At 30.4% G+C, this 17,127-nt stretch overlaps 1 protein-coding gene across 5 annotated transcripts in view; it reads right to left on the reverse strand.

Annotated features, from left to right (window-relative positions):
• The window catches only part of LOC129002537 (neo-calmodulin-like), a 117,499-nt gene that overhangs the window by 60,891 nt on the left and 39,481 nt on the right, over positions 1-17,127 (reverse strand). For 4 of the 5 annotated variants that reach the window (XM_054430411.1, XM_054430408.1, XM_054430409.1 and 1 more), the window contains exon 1: positions 12,969-13,098. The exons of the other annotated variant lie outside the window; for it this stretch is intronic. The gene's annotated coding sequence lies outside the window, so the exon portion shown is untranslated. Of the gene's footprint in view, positions 1-12,968; positions 13,099-17,127 lie in introns of those variants that run through there. 5 annotated transcript variants of the gene reach the window in all.

Here is a 17,127-nt window from a genome sequence, read left to right on the forward strand (position 1 = left end):
TGAAATATAGGCAACTATTAATGCACCAAACAAATAATATTACCGTGTAAAATTAAAGTAAAAGAACCATCAGGCTCCAACCACTCTTGCATTGCCAGTCAACCGCGAGGTACAAGGTACTATTACAAAATTAGACTATCGTTAACAAATATTTAACAAATATTTGCCTAACAATTTTAGTAATTTTATCCACTCAAAATCAAGTTAAATGTGAGACCTGATTAATAAAGGTTTATTTTCACACTTTCCTTGGCTGAACCCGTCTTGACCATGTTTTTTAACAATTCAATTCGTCCATTCAACTGAAAATGAGTAAGGGATAGTGCATACAACATTGTATAGCCTATGAAATGTTTTGGTATGAAGGTTTAGCAAAGAGATCTCTGTAATACAGAAAAAGAGTTCCTTGCCTGGAACATCTACGTGTTTCCTAGATGGTGAACTTCACGCTTTGCTTTGCTCCTAATTATTAGCAAACACTATTACTGCATGGCAAACCATTATTTGTGATTGGCGAGATTCGTACTCAGGCCATCAAGACAAAATCCTGCACTCTAACTACCAATTCGGCCAAGTCCCAACCAAGATGTATAAACCCAAATATTGTATTTCAAGATATTGAAGTCACAAAATCATTATAAAACATAAAATTACTTTTTCACTCTAATGTAATATAATTCTTTATTACAAACCAATATTTGTGATACTATTAAGTACAAGGAAACTCTTGCAACTATTTTCTTATATGTGTTTAACTTCATTTTTCACTAAAGGAAAACAGTAAAGCAGTTTTTAAAATCTTATTCCAAGATTGAGTTTCATGGAATTGAGCCAACTGTAAAACAATCAGACAAAAAGGGTAAAAGCTTTTGTTAATAAATAATTTTGGGATTCTGCGGCTTAACGGTTCAAAGGAGTAGCGTTTTTCTTACTACACAATCCCTTTCTCGTTTGTTAAAAGGGGTTATTGGGTCAAAAGAGATACACAGATTCTTTCAAAATTTATAAGTAATGCATGTATATTAATGTATTATTATATGGTATGAAACCAATTGACGTATGTTGTACTAATCTATTTAATAGTTTTAGATCTTAAGTATAATAAGTTAAACTTGCAGGAATGCCCTTTTATGATCCGTATTATATAACTTTAAAAAGTATGCTGCTAACATTTAGCATACATTTATCATAACGGTTTTTTATTCACGAAACAAAGCTTAATACTTATTTTATACAAAGTATGAAGCATTTAATCTATTTTTCTGTGTACATTTTACAATACGATTTTCCTTTTTGCAGATTTGGCCACACTATTACTATAAGACTTTTATGTGCAAAGTTTACAATTTAGTTGTGCTAGACTCTATTACAATTAATAAAACGTGATATGGATCCTTTCGATTAAAATGTAACATATTTGACCTAAAACCATTTTTTAAAGTAATTGTTTCAGTTCAGTTCTTAGAATTGAAAAGTTTCTCATAACAGCATTGTTTACTTTCCTAACAATATAGTATTACTAATAACAACACGGGTAACGGACCAATGAGGTTCAAGAATTAAGAGAGAATTAGTAAAATTGTAATGATTTGAACTTCAACTAATCAGCTGTTTAGGCCAATTTAATTGTTAAATGATGCAATTAGTGTTTTGGTACAATGTCACGTCGCATCACTGTCAGTGGTAAGGAGAGGTTATAAACGAATACAACCCTCCCTTAGAAGTTATGAGAAGTGATTTTTAGTAATTAAAACACCGTCGTAGGTAAAGTAGTGTATACGCAACTAGCGTTAATTGTGTTAACGACAGTCGTCGAAGTTTTTAAGGCACTCGTCATGGATCGTACCCTTAAATTTTGTACTCGTGTCGTTGACACTATATTTACGCAATCGTTGCGTAAACTACTATTTCGGTTTACAATAAAAATGGTTAAACAATCTTCAATATTGGAACTAACCTTTTAAATAATCTTGAAAAGAAGTGCTATCAAAATACACATGAAGGTACATATAAAATTGTTCGTCGAAAACTTGTTCCTGCAAAACGAATTGCAACAAACTGCATTTAACTGAAGTCACTATCAATGCAGTGAAGTTGAACCCATCTGTGCGATTATAATCGAATATCTTATGGTATATTTTGTAGTTACTGTTTTTCTTATTCATAAACTACTACTAACTATGAAATAATAGTCATCTTAGTAAAACCTACAGGTCTGCATGGCATTGATATTTCCTCAAATCATAGACATATCCTTTTTATAGGTTTATAACAATAAACCATCGCATATTTTCTATAAGTCATGTTTCGTGTGGCAGGGTATTTATTATTTTATAAGATAAGGAGGGGATTTAATGAAACCGCTGAATGGAATAGTTATACAGTACAACTAATAAAAAACATTCCTCTTTAAAAAATTGTATTCTAGTGAATGGAAAAACTAGTCATGCAAATAGAACAACAGTTCGAGAACAAGAGTTTTAAAACTTGTTGTACATGTTCTGTAATAAATTCGCATTTAATATGAAATCTTAAGTTTCATTTTTTAAATATAACATTCCATCTATCAACAATATTATTTCATATGATTCCCAAAAAAGTTTATTTAACGACTTTTCTCTAGACATTTGCGGTTAATCTATCACTATTATTTTAAGACAGTTTAAACGGTTAAATCGATTTTATTTGATTGATCATAGTATTATATTATTTATATGACTATTGAAATAACATTTATATCAAATGATATTGAAATAGTATGGGAAGCACAAAAGTATAAAAGGGTCCAAAAGACCAGGACTGGTGTTACGATCAATTTGCTGTTTTACGGGTCACCGCTCCTCCCCCCCCCCCCTTCAACTCACCCCTCCTCTCCGTTAACTCAGAGATTGCGATTTGAAAGTAGAAAAGGCTCTTTCCAATCACTACCCTTCATTTCCTTTTTCTTAAGCAAATGTGATTTCAGTTTTGGGTTAAGTATTATAATTTATTATGTTACATAGTTAATCAAAACTATTTTGATAATAGTCAAAAACACAGTTTTTGATGATAGTCAATAACACAGTTTTTGACGAGGCATCCGTAATTTTGAACACATTTTTAAATTCAAAATTTCTTACCATACTGTTAACATAATAAAATGTTCATGTGTTATTCAGTGGTTACAAGTTTGGGTTTATTAAGTGTGCAGGGGAAAATGTCGTGGCTGAAACCAAAAACAGACGAAACAATTTTTGTATTAAAATACACCAAACTAGAACCCAGAACACTTTCTAGAAAAAACATACGAATCATGCAGCCACCTTCAAATAAGAAGAAAAATATCACGACACATGGTAAATTGAAACCACTATTTAAATTATAGAAACAACCTCCAAAAAATCTCACCAGTTACCAATAACGCACTTGACTGCTACGTAACGAACCTAAACGTTTATCGCGTCAAAGCCGGCAAACTTATAAAAAATCTCTTTAACCATAAAGAAAATATCTGCTCAGCCTCAGGAAACTTATCCCAAATAGTTCAAATTACGAAGGAATTCTTTAAGCCACAATCCTCCAATGTAGAGCTGCTTAGATAAAATTTTTGTGGAAAGGAATGGAAATAAGTCTACAACCACAGTTTAGATAAACATATAAATAAATTAACTACTATGAGACAAACCAGACTAAATAATGCTAAAATCTCTTAAGGATTTATGATTAAGAAATTTACTTTTAAAATTTATAAAATTATCTCACAACTTAACTATCTTCAACGGGATCAGACTTCACAAAATAACATCTTTTAACATAAAATAAATGTGTGGCCGTAAAATAAGATAAAATAAGATTGAACAAAAAAATGTTGTACAATTGAATATTTTTCAAAAATAAATTAGAGGAATCCGAACCAAAATGAGGAAGGAAAGGAATAAAAACCAAAAACATCATAAATCTAACTAAAGTCTACAAATAAGTAAGCGCTTTCGATAAACCATTTGTAACTCACCCCTAGAACAAATAGAAAGTCCAAAAACGCGTGGTATGTTAAAATCCATTATATGTTATTTAAAGATAGCTTCACAAAATCCATCGATGAAACCCGCTGAACTAATGAACAGATAAAAATCAGTCATTATAAGAGTATGTATCTTGATTAACAAACTACGACAACTCAACATGTAAAACGCTACCATTGTTTGGATTATTAACTACTTTTCAGTAAATTGTTTATAGTTAAAATGTAAAACCATAAGTACATTTTAAGATGGACGAGGTCTCATTTTCAACCAATAATGGGATTTGTCATGAATAGATTTTAAAGCCCCTTTTAGCTAGAATATATATACAGGAAAAATTAATTTCATAGAGATATACTACTCAAGACGTCGGAACCACAAAAGAAACAGTTTAAACCTCAATTGTGGAACTGTTAGCTACATGCAAAAACTATTAGTTTGTTTACAGCTGATATCAACTTAAACTGGCAAAATCATACAGCCTATTTACCCGGTAAGGAAAATTCGTGAACATCACTTTCTAATATTAAATGCGTAGCCTAATGCGAAAATGTGCATGATTCATGATAATATGCAAAAGTATTTTGTGGAAATCTATTTCTCATGTAAAATCCATCCTAAGTGCTAGTCTGATAGATGTGGTGTGAAAACAATAAACTTCTTCTGAACAGCAAACATGATCGAATTTCAGATGATGAAGTTGAAATAGTATATTTCGTACCTAGGGCCGAAAACGAGGCTTTGCCGGCTCGAGATAGTTTTTAAGTTCGAGACGAAGTCGAGATAATCAAATAATCTATACTAGAGGACCCATGCTGCTCCGCAGCGTTAATATAAATATCAAATCTGAAAAATAATAAAATTTATGATATTTTGATTGTTTGTGTAAAGTCTTAAACTTAACAGATTCAAACGATCAAAAGCTCAAATTAAAGCCTTTAATTAACTCATTTGAGTCTAAAACATATAAAAAACGTAAACGATATACTGGAGCTATTGATTTACAATCATAGAAAAACCTTATAAAAATATATTTTATTTGGATGTTCACTGTTATTTTTTATGTTTGCTTGAAACTCGTCCAGTTTGAATAACTAATACAGTAGCTTAAATGCAAGCCAGTATTTCACTGAAGGTTTATAGACCAAAATATATAGGATATGGTATAATTATAAATGGTGAAATATAACTTCAATTGAAGTAAGAATTCGAATTTATCAAATCTATGTTTTTCAGTCGAGTAATACAGTAGATAAATATATGTCGATGCTTGATTTAAAATCTATGCCTGCATACTATCAATTTGAGACCTCAATCATGAAAATTGGTAGGGTAGAAGAGCCAAACACACTCGAAAAAGAAAACATTTTTTATATATATATATTCTAACTATCATTATATTTTTGTGTTTTTCTGGAACATTCTGTAATTTACAAGGGGCAAACACCTAACACCTTAAAGGACATGTCAATACGAGCACAAAAATGTATATTTCAAAAATTCACGCCAGGGTGGGGGGGGGGGGGTGGTATAGACCAGTCTCCGCTTTAATAAGTATAGATATATTCGTCTGAATAAGTTTTTCAAAGTTGAATGATTCGCATGATTCCTGACATTATGGATTAGTTTTCCCTAATCCTTCTTACCTTGATGCAACCACAGGTTGGGAAAGTATTGGAAGAAGATTGTACTCCGGCTACAAGAAAAAGCTATTAGAGCCATTTTCAGGACATCTTTTACAGTTTCGTTAAGTCATTTAAGAAACAATAAAATAACATTTACCTCAATATAAATTTTCAACTGCCTGCAAATTGTACATAAAAGTTAGATAATTTCCGACTCCAGCACTAACAAACACAATACACGCCACGTAGCAGACACTCCATCCGACACAAGAAGAGATCTTTGACAATAATTAGAGTACAGCGGAGTCAAACTCTACAATGGGCTCCTATCAACTTGACAATGTGGAACACGAAACACTGCTATTTGGGAGAGTGGTAATAGGGGTTTTCTAGGGAAAGCCTATTGCCACGTCAGGGATTTCATCCTCTTATTAATAGCTAAAAATAAAATAAAATGACAACTGGTCATAAAATTTAGTTTTTCAAGGCTTAAGTTTTCAAAGAAAATTTGGGCTTGTAAAGATGTTCATAAATGTAACAAAAACATGTGATATTTTTGCTTGAAATAATTTTAATATTAAAACACAATACCTCTAAAAGAGTTTGAAATAAAATATTTTGTTTTTTTTAATGATCTTTTAAAATGTATTACGTAAGTTCCTTTCAAGTAATGATAATCTATATCACCTACCCTTTGAGTTCTTCCAATGGTGCACACTGTTTAACCGTTGTGTTATGCCAGTCGTTCGAAAATCGCAAATAATATATGTAAATAATAGTATGGAAATACCGAGAGTACTGATAGTATGGATGCCGTTTTAGGATTATGGCTTACTGGTTTTTTACGACATATTACCGACCGCTTTATTGTGGATAACATCTTCTCTAAGTTGCGTTATTTTGTTTTTTTAGGAACAACAAATACCAAAAACCAAATTTTTAAAGAGGTATAATTATTTTAAAAAGTTTTTATTAGCTCGCTTTCTTGTCCGGTACAAATTTCGCAATCAATTTTTTTACTTAACAAGTTTTTAAAATTTATGGGGATCAAGTTTTAACTTAACAAACGAGTGCATATGATAACTTAAATGTAAAATCATGTGAAACTATGAATACGTTCCTATAAATAAGCTTTTTTAATTCGGTAAAATATATAATTTTTGAAATAATAAATTTCGTGGCAGAGCTTTATTCTAGTGCACGAAGTAGGTATTAAGTGATGTAAGTTTAGATAATTAAAAAGATAACCTCAATGATGAGCTATATATTGCGTGCGTTCCGTAATGAACCCTTGGCTGAAGTGGGTATTCGAGGGGGGGGGAGGGGGGTCAAGGTCACCATGAAACAATTACCCATTGGAGATTTGAGATTACCATTCAAATTATAAAGAGTATCGTCAATCAACTTTGATAGATATATCTCATATAATCAAAACTGGAAGCGCTATCTTTGTTTAAGTATACTTTAATTTATTTTTTTATAAATGTTGGTTGTTTATGTAAAGATATCGACTCAAAGCTTAATAGTAACACCCCCCATTCGACTTATTTAGTAGAAAGATTTTACTTTATTAATTTTTATTGATCCAAATAGGTTCATGTCCACAACTGTATCTAGAAAAAGCTTTTAATGAATTTTACTTATTTTAAAAGAGTAATGTGAGATAAATAATCAAATGAAACCGACACAATAAATCAGTAAAATCAGACATATTTTATACTCCATATTTTACAAGATTTGTTTTTAAGAATTACCTTGGACATTTTTGTACCATGTATAGCTTCTTGAGGTACAATCTAATAATTCAATTATACTTTTTTTTCTAGCAACTAAAGCCTCATCAAGACAATGCACATTTAACTTCCAAGCCATCTAGCTTTGGCGGTTAAATGGTATTGACATAAAAGATTTTAAAATGGACTATTGCCTCAACGTCTAGATCCATTTTTTTTTATTCAAATATATCACCGTTAAACAATCCTTAGATAATATGTGCTAATGTCTGATTATGTTTTCTCTCTTGTATGTGACGATAGTTTTTGTGGTAAAAATAATGCAATGGATAACAGTTATTTTCCTTCTACCATATTTCAACAAAGCTGATTTCCACAACGGAAAATTGAATTTTACTATCAAAATAATTTTTCCTCCACATCCCTGAGCTATAACATCGTGAGGAGAAACATTTTTCTATGCATAAACAAAGTTTTATCGACACAAATAATGGGATTAGATCTAGGTTGTTTAGAACAAGCCTTTCGCTATAACTGTTTGACCATCCGGACTGTACTTTTAACATAAACAATAGAAAACTAAATGTAAATGATTTGCAGACCCACATAAAAAAGTATACAGGGTAAGTGACACATAAGCTTTATTTTGGCATTCTAAAATAGAGGTTGATAACAAGGTTTATTTAAAGTAGGAAAAATGTAATAATTCAAGCACATGTTATATCATATTCATAGTTTTAACTAAGCCTTCTCAACTGCCACAGGAGGTCACGAGATTGAACATTAGCGTATTAAAGGTTTTAATTAGGTCTACTGGACGTTTCAGGTATTACCAATTTGTGCAATACAAGATACGGAGAGAACATAATATAAAGGTAGAGATGAAATTAAGTCGGCGTGACTCCAGAATCATTGTGTAGGGTAGCAGTTAAAGTATTGAGCGGCGCTTGCCATCCCCACCCTTATATTTTATCAACCCTTATCGTGTATTGAAACGTCGTTAATGCTATTGCTTGTTGTTAGCCTACACAATGGTGAATAGTTCTACTAAATAATTATATTAGTATCTAAATAATTATAGAAAATTTATGTCTCAATAATATGTATATTAATGTGTTATTTTAATCTAGGTTCACTTTAAATTATTAATTTGCTTATTGAATAGTACTGTACTTTAACCAACGTCACTAATGATAAATAATTAATTTAATACATAATATTATTACACGTGTAATCTGCAACTGGTGGTATATTAAGCAATAATAAGTTTTATTATTTTCAATTATTGTTAACACATGGGTATTTTGATATCGTTTGACAACAAGGTTTATTAACATTTAAATACACCCGCCGCAGCAAACCTGCAGACTAACCGAATTTCCATTCGCCTGACTACATTGACACTAAAATATTGCCTTAAAATTGTCAGATTTATATACTATTTAAATAAAATGTCTTTTAATGAGTAATTTTTTGCTCCTACAGGAAAGTTAGGTGTGTTTTTAGTGAATTTCCCATGTAGGGAATAAGCTAGTACAGTATTTAATTTATATAAATGTGGATAGCCAAATGTAAAATAAATGAACTTGCCAAATGTTTTCAAAAATGTGTGTATAAATAATCAACTACACGGTTTGTTTGTACTCCACAAGGATAACAAAAGAATTTGTTGATTTACACTTTTTATTTATTTTCTCTGTAACCACTAGACATACGACAACGCTTCAACATACTACATTATTTCTGTTCTTAAGCTCAAAAGATTTTTATGGAAAGAAATAGCAAAATCTTATGTTTTTAGAGTCAAAATGGGGAAATCCATTTTTACACCATAGATCCCCATACACCACTGTTCCATATTCCGATCATGCTGGTTCGCGGACAAGTTTAAATAAACGTAGGTACGAAATTTAATCAAAATTGGATAATCTCTGTTAGAGGTAGGCCTATAGCGCTAATGGAACTGAGTGAGTTTGGCCTATGGGGACCTCAAAACAAAAAAGTAAATCGGTCCCGGGTCCAGGTCTTACCATGAGACCTAAGGGTCTCACAGCTTATTTCAGTTTATTCCCCATATGGTGAATTCGAAAAAAGTGAGTCATTTTCAAGTAAGAAAATTTAGGTTTCATATACAGAAAAATAATAACGGTATCGTTTATAATACCAAATCTTAATTTTATTCCATCCAATTAAAGGATACAATAAAATTTTTTAAAAACAATTTAATTTTTATGCTACAACCTGTTGTTTTTAATGGAATTTATGGTAAATGATTTAGTATTGACTGTACTTAACTTTCCCTGTCACAGCATTTGTATCTGCGTCCTAAATTACCTTATAACCTTTTTTGGTTTATATTTATGTTTGGTTTTTTGGTTTGTTCAGTTTATTTTTGTTTTTGTTTTAATGATTTACCTTTCGCTTAACGCTTAGTTTTTGTATTGCACATTATTATTTAATTTTCAACGTAACAACAACTCAGAGTTTTTTGTAGATAAAAACTATAAGTTTGAATAAACAATTAAAATATTAAGCAGAACTTGCGAAACAGTTTAAAAATCATATAAAATCGTGACGTGTATTTTTCTTTAAATAAAAGGCACATAAAGGATAAATAATTACTAAATAAGTAATATAGTTGACACGTTTCTATAAATAGCGACCAAAGCTTTATTTAACCTCCCCCCTCACACATACACACACACACACACACATACACCAACACACAGTTAACTTAAATGAGGTCAACATACTGTAATAACTATGTTGTCTTAGAAAATAGTATTTAGAAAAATAACGATTAATGCTTACTTTTCTACTCAATTATCTGCTCTCAAAAGATTATATATATATATAAAATATTTAAATAACAAAAAAATCTTATTAATAAAACTAGCGAGGTTCTGTGTAGTAATATTATCGAAACCAAATACAATTTCTTTCACAACTAAAATGGGGTTGGAATGTTTAACGGGGTTTTACAAAATAAATTATTTATTTGTTTCACTTTGATACGATTGATGCCATCTATCTTTCTTCTGTCTTTCTTAGCGGGATTTAAAGTTGTTTCAAAATACTGATGTTTCTATTCTGAATTTTTAGTGAGCCGACGCAAAGCTCAGGTAAAGATATTTTTTACTCAACCAGTTATTTGTCGTAAAATAATTTGAAATTGTTTGAATTACGCAAATGTTTCTTCCTAATATCAAAAATAGTGTTTTGCAGCTTTTGTAGCTTCTACAAATACTAAAGCTGTTGTAATAGTATAAATTCAGTAGTAAAGTTATTTATTGTTATGCTATTCTCACAAGCCATCGTTCATTTTTTAACTAAACTTAATTACTTAACTTGGTAATTACTTAAACAAGTAGAAATCTCCTTTAAATAAAATATAAAAAAATATTTGTTTGACATTGGTCTTATATAAAATAACACTATGTCTTCATTTCTACATTCTATAAAGTGACTATCATTATTTTGATTTCGCCATTTGAGAGTGCCACTTAAGTTTCCTTGGTCATGTATTAATTAAATTTTTAACTGCAGATCTAGTTTTTAATCTGTAAGTAACTAGATGGGATTTACCAAAATAGTATTGTAAAAATCTGGACTAGAATAACTAGTAAAAAATCGTACTCAATAAGTTCATCGTCACGTGGGCCTCTCTCCTTGGTGTTACTTCCTAACAACTAATTTTGTATCAATTGTTTCAAACTGTGAAACCTCTATTTCAAAGTACAGCTACCCATGTATTACCTTCTAACAAAATTGATCTAGGATTATGTGAAAACGTACTGAAGAATGACAGCGTAATAAAACTAGCCGAACAAAAAATAGTGTAGTTTATTTGTATTACTCAAATATTACTTTTAAACTCAAATGTTAACGTCGTATTGTCTGTTATGCTAAAACTCCTAACGTATTAGTAATAAATCAATGTGATCGTAAAAATTTAGTAATCAAAATCTCGACATTATAAAACCGATGCACACATCGAACACGTAAACGCGATTTTTATTCTTGATTTAAAACTGTATTGGTAGAATAAGAACGCTTACGGTTAGTATTTTAAATTGAACTCGACAGAACAATCTGCAGGTAAAGCAGGTGAAACAGCGAACAAGTATTAGGAGAAATATCCGTGCAGTGATTCCGAAATCCAGCAATACCACCCTTATTGGTTATATTCACTACTTTACAACAAAGGTTTTCATCTCATTTACTGGAATTTTTACATTCATGCATTTTAATATTAAATATAATATTGTTTGAAATTTTTATTTTTACCATAACTAATTCTTATTAATCAAATTTTCTCAGTATGACCTATGCATGTAGAACTATGAGTAAACGGAGACAATGATATTACATAAACAAATATATCATTGCACGATAATTTTTTACAGGTCAAATAAATTGTTTATATAGTAATATTATCTTAAATATTGTATAAACTATAAATTAACAACTAAACCTTTCGTAAACATTGGAAGCACTGAACAGTATTCGATGTTACTGATATTTGCTATGATTTCACTTTATATCACCAAAAACAATGATTCCTTTATTGATTACAGTAATATAAAGAGTGATCAACACGTTATACAGTAAAATATTTTTTCTTAAATTTCCAGTTTATTTCAGACTTTTGGTAATATTGTTAGGGTTACGTTTTGTAAAAATTAAAGAATGGCATGGCTAAAACATTTTCAAAGTTCTTTAAGCTAAACAATAACATGCGAGCCTTGTTAAAGTAAAAATAGTTTACCAAGCATAATAAATTACCATTGACTATTGCAAAGATACTACTAAGCAGTGAAACAAATGGTTGTTATTTTAAGGTCTTGAATAAACGCCTTAACGATGACGTAGAGAAAAATCTTGTTGTTTTTTTTATACTCTTTTAAAAGATCAATGCGCTAATGAAGAGAATAATGATAAAGTTATATTTGAATTTCTTCTAACCTATTATCTTAAAAACCACCTTAAAACCCAATAGTTAGAAAAAAATACAAACTAATAAATGTAACAATGCCATTAATTGAATTGGTAAATCAATTAATTATCTCGTTACGTGTTTATTAACCTTGAATGTATTGGTATTGTATTCTGAGAAAAGTCTGTGAATGTCTTATGGTGTTTATTTAACAATTTTTTAACATAACGAAACCAACAATAAAGTCTGTAAATCTATCCTAAACATTGTTTATTGTCTCTTTTTGTAGTGAAACATGTTTTAACTGTTTTGTTTAAGTATTTGACTACCGATCAGTTTTTTCCAAATCAAACAATAAATAATATCTATAAATCAAGGTGTAAATATAATTATTCTCAATGGTTACATTGAAAGATTTAAGTGAAACGATTAATTTTACCATTTACATTTTTTTTCTTGAAATGTTTTGTGTTGAACTAAAATTCAATTCATCACCATATTTGGTATAGTTTACCCGTTTTTGTAAAATATACTGTCTGTTCCAATTGTATATTTTTACAATTAATATATAAGTACGTGGTGAAGAAATGAAAATAGTTCTAAAAAAATAAGTTCCTAACACGAAGCAGATCATTTAGTTATACTAATTAGGTTCCATGTGGTGACAACTCACCCCAACCTTAACAAATAGTAGAAACGTATAAAAGAAGATAGTAGTTAATCACAGAGCACAAAAGTAAACGAGAAAATAGACGAAAGAGTAGAAGGAAGAACGCGCAAGAAGAAACGTTATTATCTCTGGAGCTACGAAACCCGAATGATGTTGGGGTAGTGTGTAGCCGAGAAACCGAACGTGATCCGGGACAACACGAACATAGCCGAACATACACGGAAACGCCCGAATATGAACGAGCTGCATCAGCTGACTTATTAAACCCCTTATTAGTCAAGCAGGTATATCTCAGACCCCCATTTTTGAAACAGTCTAAAAGTTAATAGCCGTTTTATGCCTAGTCAATAAAGTCCCACATATTAATGAGTATTTGAATTGTAATAACGATAATGGATTAATGTGAAATATATATGATAGTTAATTATACTAACTGTAACCTATACAAATATTATATAATATATAAATAGTATATAAATACTAAGAACACACACTCTAATGCTAATTTGTTATTATAGATTAAGTGCAAAAGTAATTTATTTTTGATGGTTTCCAGTCATTCATTGGCCAATTGGCTGCTTTAATCTAGAATTATTTGCAGTAGCTTGTATGGTAAACTAATCCGTTGCTTAGGTAGTTACTCGTTTTTAGGTAGTTTTTCCTCTCTATAACCAAGATTATTGTATTCAATTTGATGTTGCTTTAACTCAGTTAAGAAAGTATCCTTTAATGTTGTCAGATCTCGTAGAGACATATCGTATATGGGACTTTTGTTGAGCTAATTAGGGAGCTAAGAGCACTGAACGCTAGCGGCACTGGCAGAATATTTATTGATTTATATTTAACTTTAATTTTATGGTTACCTACTGCTTTACACCAGCCACTTTAATTAATCATTTATAGTTCCTAGCAACTAACAATACTCGACGTAAATTCAGAGTATATTGGACTTTGTATCCTAATTAAATCACTCACTCACTTTGTTTAGCTTCTCTTTCGGTTATGAGTAAGTATTTTAACCAAACGCAATATGCTACTAATACTGTATACGATTAGTAGTAATGGTATCAAGTTTGAACATAGTAAGAGTAGATTCTTTTTAATATTCCATAGTAATTAAAATGTATCTATGTGGGATTATTTGTCATTATTTCAACAAAATTATAGTTTGTAGAAATTATAGTATATATTTCTTTCCTTAAAAAACTATCTCAAATGCTTCAAGAGACTTTTGTAATATAATACTTTTTATAAAATCTTATTACACCAACTTAAATGTGGTTTATTCTGTCAGATTATATTCTGATTAAATACTTTGCAACTATACTGTATCGGTTATAATGGCATTGTTCCCAAACTAAAATAAGGCCAGGAACAGTGTTTAAGAGGAAATGATGTTGAAATTGTGAGTACTGAAGCTTGTAGAACAGAATAAGAAACTAATTTAAGAAACTTCCAGGTTTGGCAATATTACCTCCACTAAGGCCCCCCACTCTTAAGTGGCTTCCACTCCTCCCCTCCAAACCACCTCAGCTCCCACCCCCCACCAAGACCAAGGTTTAATATTAATTCTGCTGTGATTGTATTTGCCCATTGCTAACTGTTCACTGGTATTGTTATCTTAGTAGTGATACCTAACCAGTGTTCATGAATCTAATGAAACTAGTGACATTTGGATTGAGCGAAAGACAATTGGCTTCATCATAATTGGTTACACTGTGACCTTATTGAATTTTAGTTAATTACATAGGTTGTCAAATAACTGGAATAATGATATATGAAATTTTCAGAATATAATAAGTGTACTTATACTACAAAATTAATAGGTGTAACAGAAAAATAGTTTACAGAATGTTTCATTCTAGGGACGATTCCTAAGTAAAGAGTATGGTGAATGACATTTTCAGTAACTCATTTTGTTTTATGTGAATATTGTATACAACTATCTTTTAAAACATTTAATTATTACTAATTGCCTTTTAACATTACTATATTCTCTATTTTTTGGAGTATGGAAAGAAGGAAGAACGAAGACATAAAGTTTAACCATTAATTATTGGTTAAATATTGTGTCATGAATTTGCAGTTCAAGTTAAGTTAGGTTTTCCGAGCATAAAAAGGTTTCTTTAAGATGAAACGTCTATATTTTATGGTGTATAAATAATGGTTCAAAACCTATCTAAAGAGTATCTCCACTTATTTATACACCATAAAAGATAGACGTGTCATGTTAAAGAAACCTTTTTATGCTTTATGAATGGTTTATGAATGGTGCTTTATGAACCTTTTTATGAATGGTTTTGAACCATTGAGTCACACAAACACGAATCGTTAAATCAACGTTAAACACATGATACATTATTGCTGATTGTAGGGATTTAAACCCAGCGCTCGTGGAGAAAATATACTTGCCTAAACCGATAAGAGACTCAATTACAATCCAAGATCAGTTGTAATAATTAACCATCAAAGATTATTTGCCTTTCTGTGTCCCTACGCTTGTTTCCAGATGAATTTAACTATATCCTTAGCTATTCTTACGATCATTTTAATTTTTAATATTTACAAGTTTTGGTTAGCGTTACACACGTAAAAGGTTTCCAGTAGACGTATTGATAATGATAAGTAAAAAATAAAGTTGTTATCTTCTTGACTAGAAAGGTTTTTTTGTTTAAGAGTATGCAATGTACATAGCCAAACGAATAAAATACTTAAGCAATATATATATATATATATATTTACTGACTACGTTACGCGTTGGTAATTTTACGAAAAGAAATACGCCTAATAACACTTGAAATAAATATTTTACACTTACACTATTGGTACATATAAATGAAATGTTCTGATGGTAGAACACGAAATTCTACTAAATATTCTTTCACTTCCTTCTTTAATTAGGTCTTTAAGAATTGCATAGACTACCCAAAAAGCGTATTATTTTTTAAAAAGATTTTTCATATAGTTCAAATAAAATGCTGCATCCATTCATAATTTTGTGTATTTCAATGGCTTTTCCTAATCTGCATCTTGACTTTCTGGTTAATTAAGAACTAATTTTTTTTACATCGATAGGCGTATATTGTGTACAATTTATACCAGTTTTATTTGTAATATTCAATATTAAGAAAAATTAATTAACTATGTTACTTTGTCATTAAGTTGTCATTTCCAAACTAAAAGAAATGTAAAAGCGAAATCTGACGTCTTTTTCATAAAAGTACAAATACCCCTCAAGGGAAATTTCTTGAAAGGTTTACAAGAGTCGAGATGGTTACAGAGACTCTCGTTAATATTACTCACCTTTTTGGTACCTGTAATGAAAATGTGAATTATCTTCTTAAAAACTCCAAAATATTTTGCGATAAAACTTTTAACTTTAATAGCGACACAACATTATAAGTGGTTTGCCTATAATTTCATATTTGTTTCTTTTAACATAGTTTTTCAATTGGTTAGTTACAAAAAATGCATTTTAAACAACAAAATTCTCTCCATCAAACCGGGACAAACCTCATGCTTAACAAGTATTAGGTATTAGCATAGCTGATCCTTAAGGTTTGTAAAACAATGAGAAGTGTGTTTAACTTTTAATAATTTTGAATATATAGATAATACTTTCCCGCCAATTGGAACATTCCATAGCCTCTTGTAATAACGGAAACGGATAACAAATATTATGAATACGAAGTAGATGGAATAATGTAAGGTAGGTAGTAACGTATTTGGAAAATAAATAAATTGGGGTTTAGTAGCTTAAAATGAGTTTGGGTTGAGATAGGAGGTTTGCCACAGAATTGGCAGCAATGAGACCATCTGGGGTTCTTTATCCCAATTTGTGGCTTAAACTACCCCTACTTTGCGGCAGCAACCAAAGCCGTTCGCTTACAGAGCTGTAGCAGGCAATATCTGAGATTTATTATATAGTAATTGCTTTAACCGTTAAATTTTTTTGTTTTAATCATTCATTGATTATTTATTGATTGATCATTCTATGATACTTACTTAGAAATGGGTTTCTAAACAATGATTTATAAAGGTTATGCAGTAAAAATACTGTGTTAAATGCTATAATTTACTAACTATAGGACTACTATCCACGTTAAAAGTCTACGATGGATTTAACTAGGACCGGGGTTAGGCCCGTGTCTTCAAAAATAAT

The sequence above is a fragment of the Macrosteles quadrilineatus genome, unplaced genomic scaffold (assembly GCF_028750875.1).
Source record: "Macrosteles quadrilineatus isolate MER2022 unplaced genomic scaffold, UCM_ALF_1.0 Scaffold_9__3_contigs__length_116548681, whole genome shotgun sequence".
In the NCBI taxonomy this organism is placed as follows: domain Eukaryota; kingdom Metazoa; phylum Arthropoda; class Insecta; order Hemiptera; family Cicadellidae; genus Macrosteles; species Macrosteles quadrilineatus.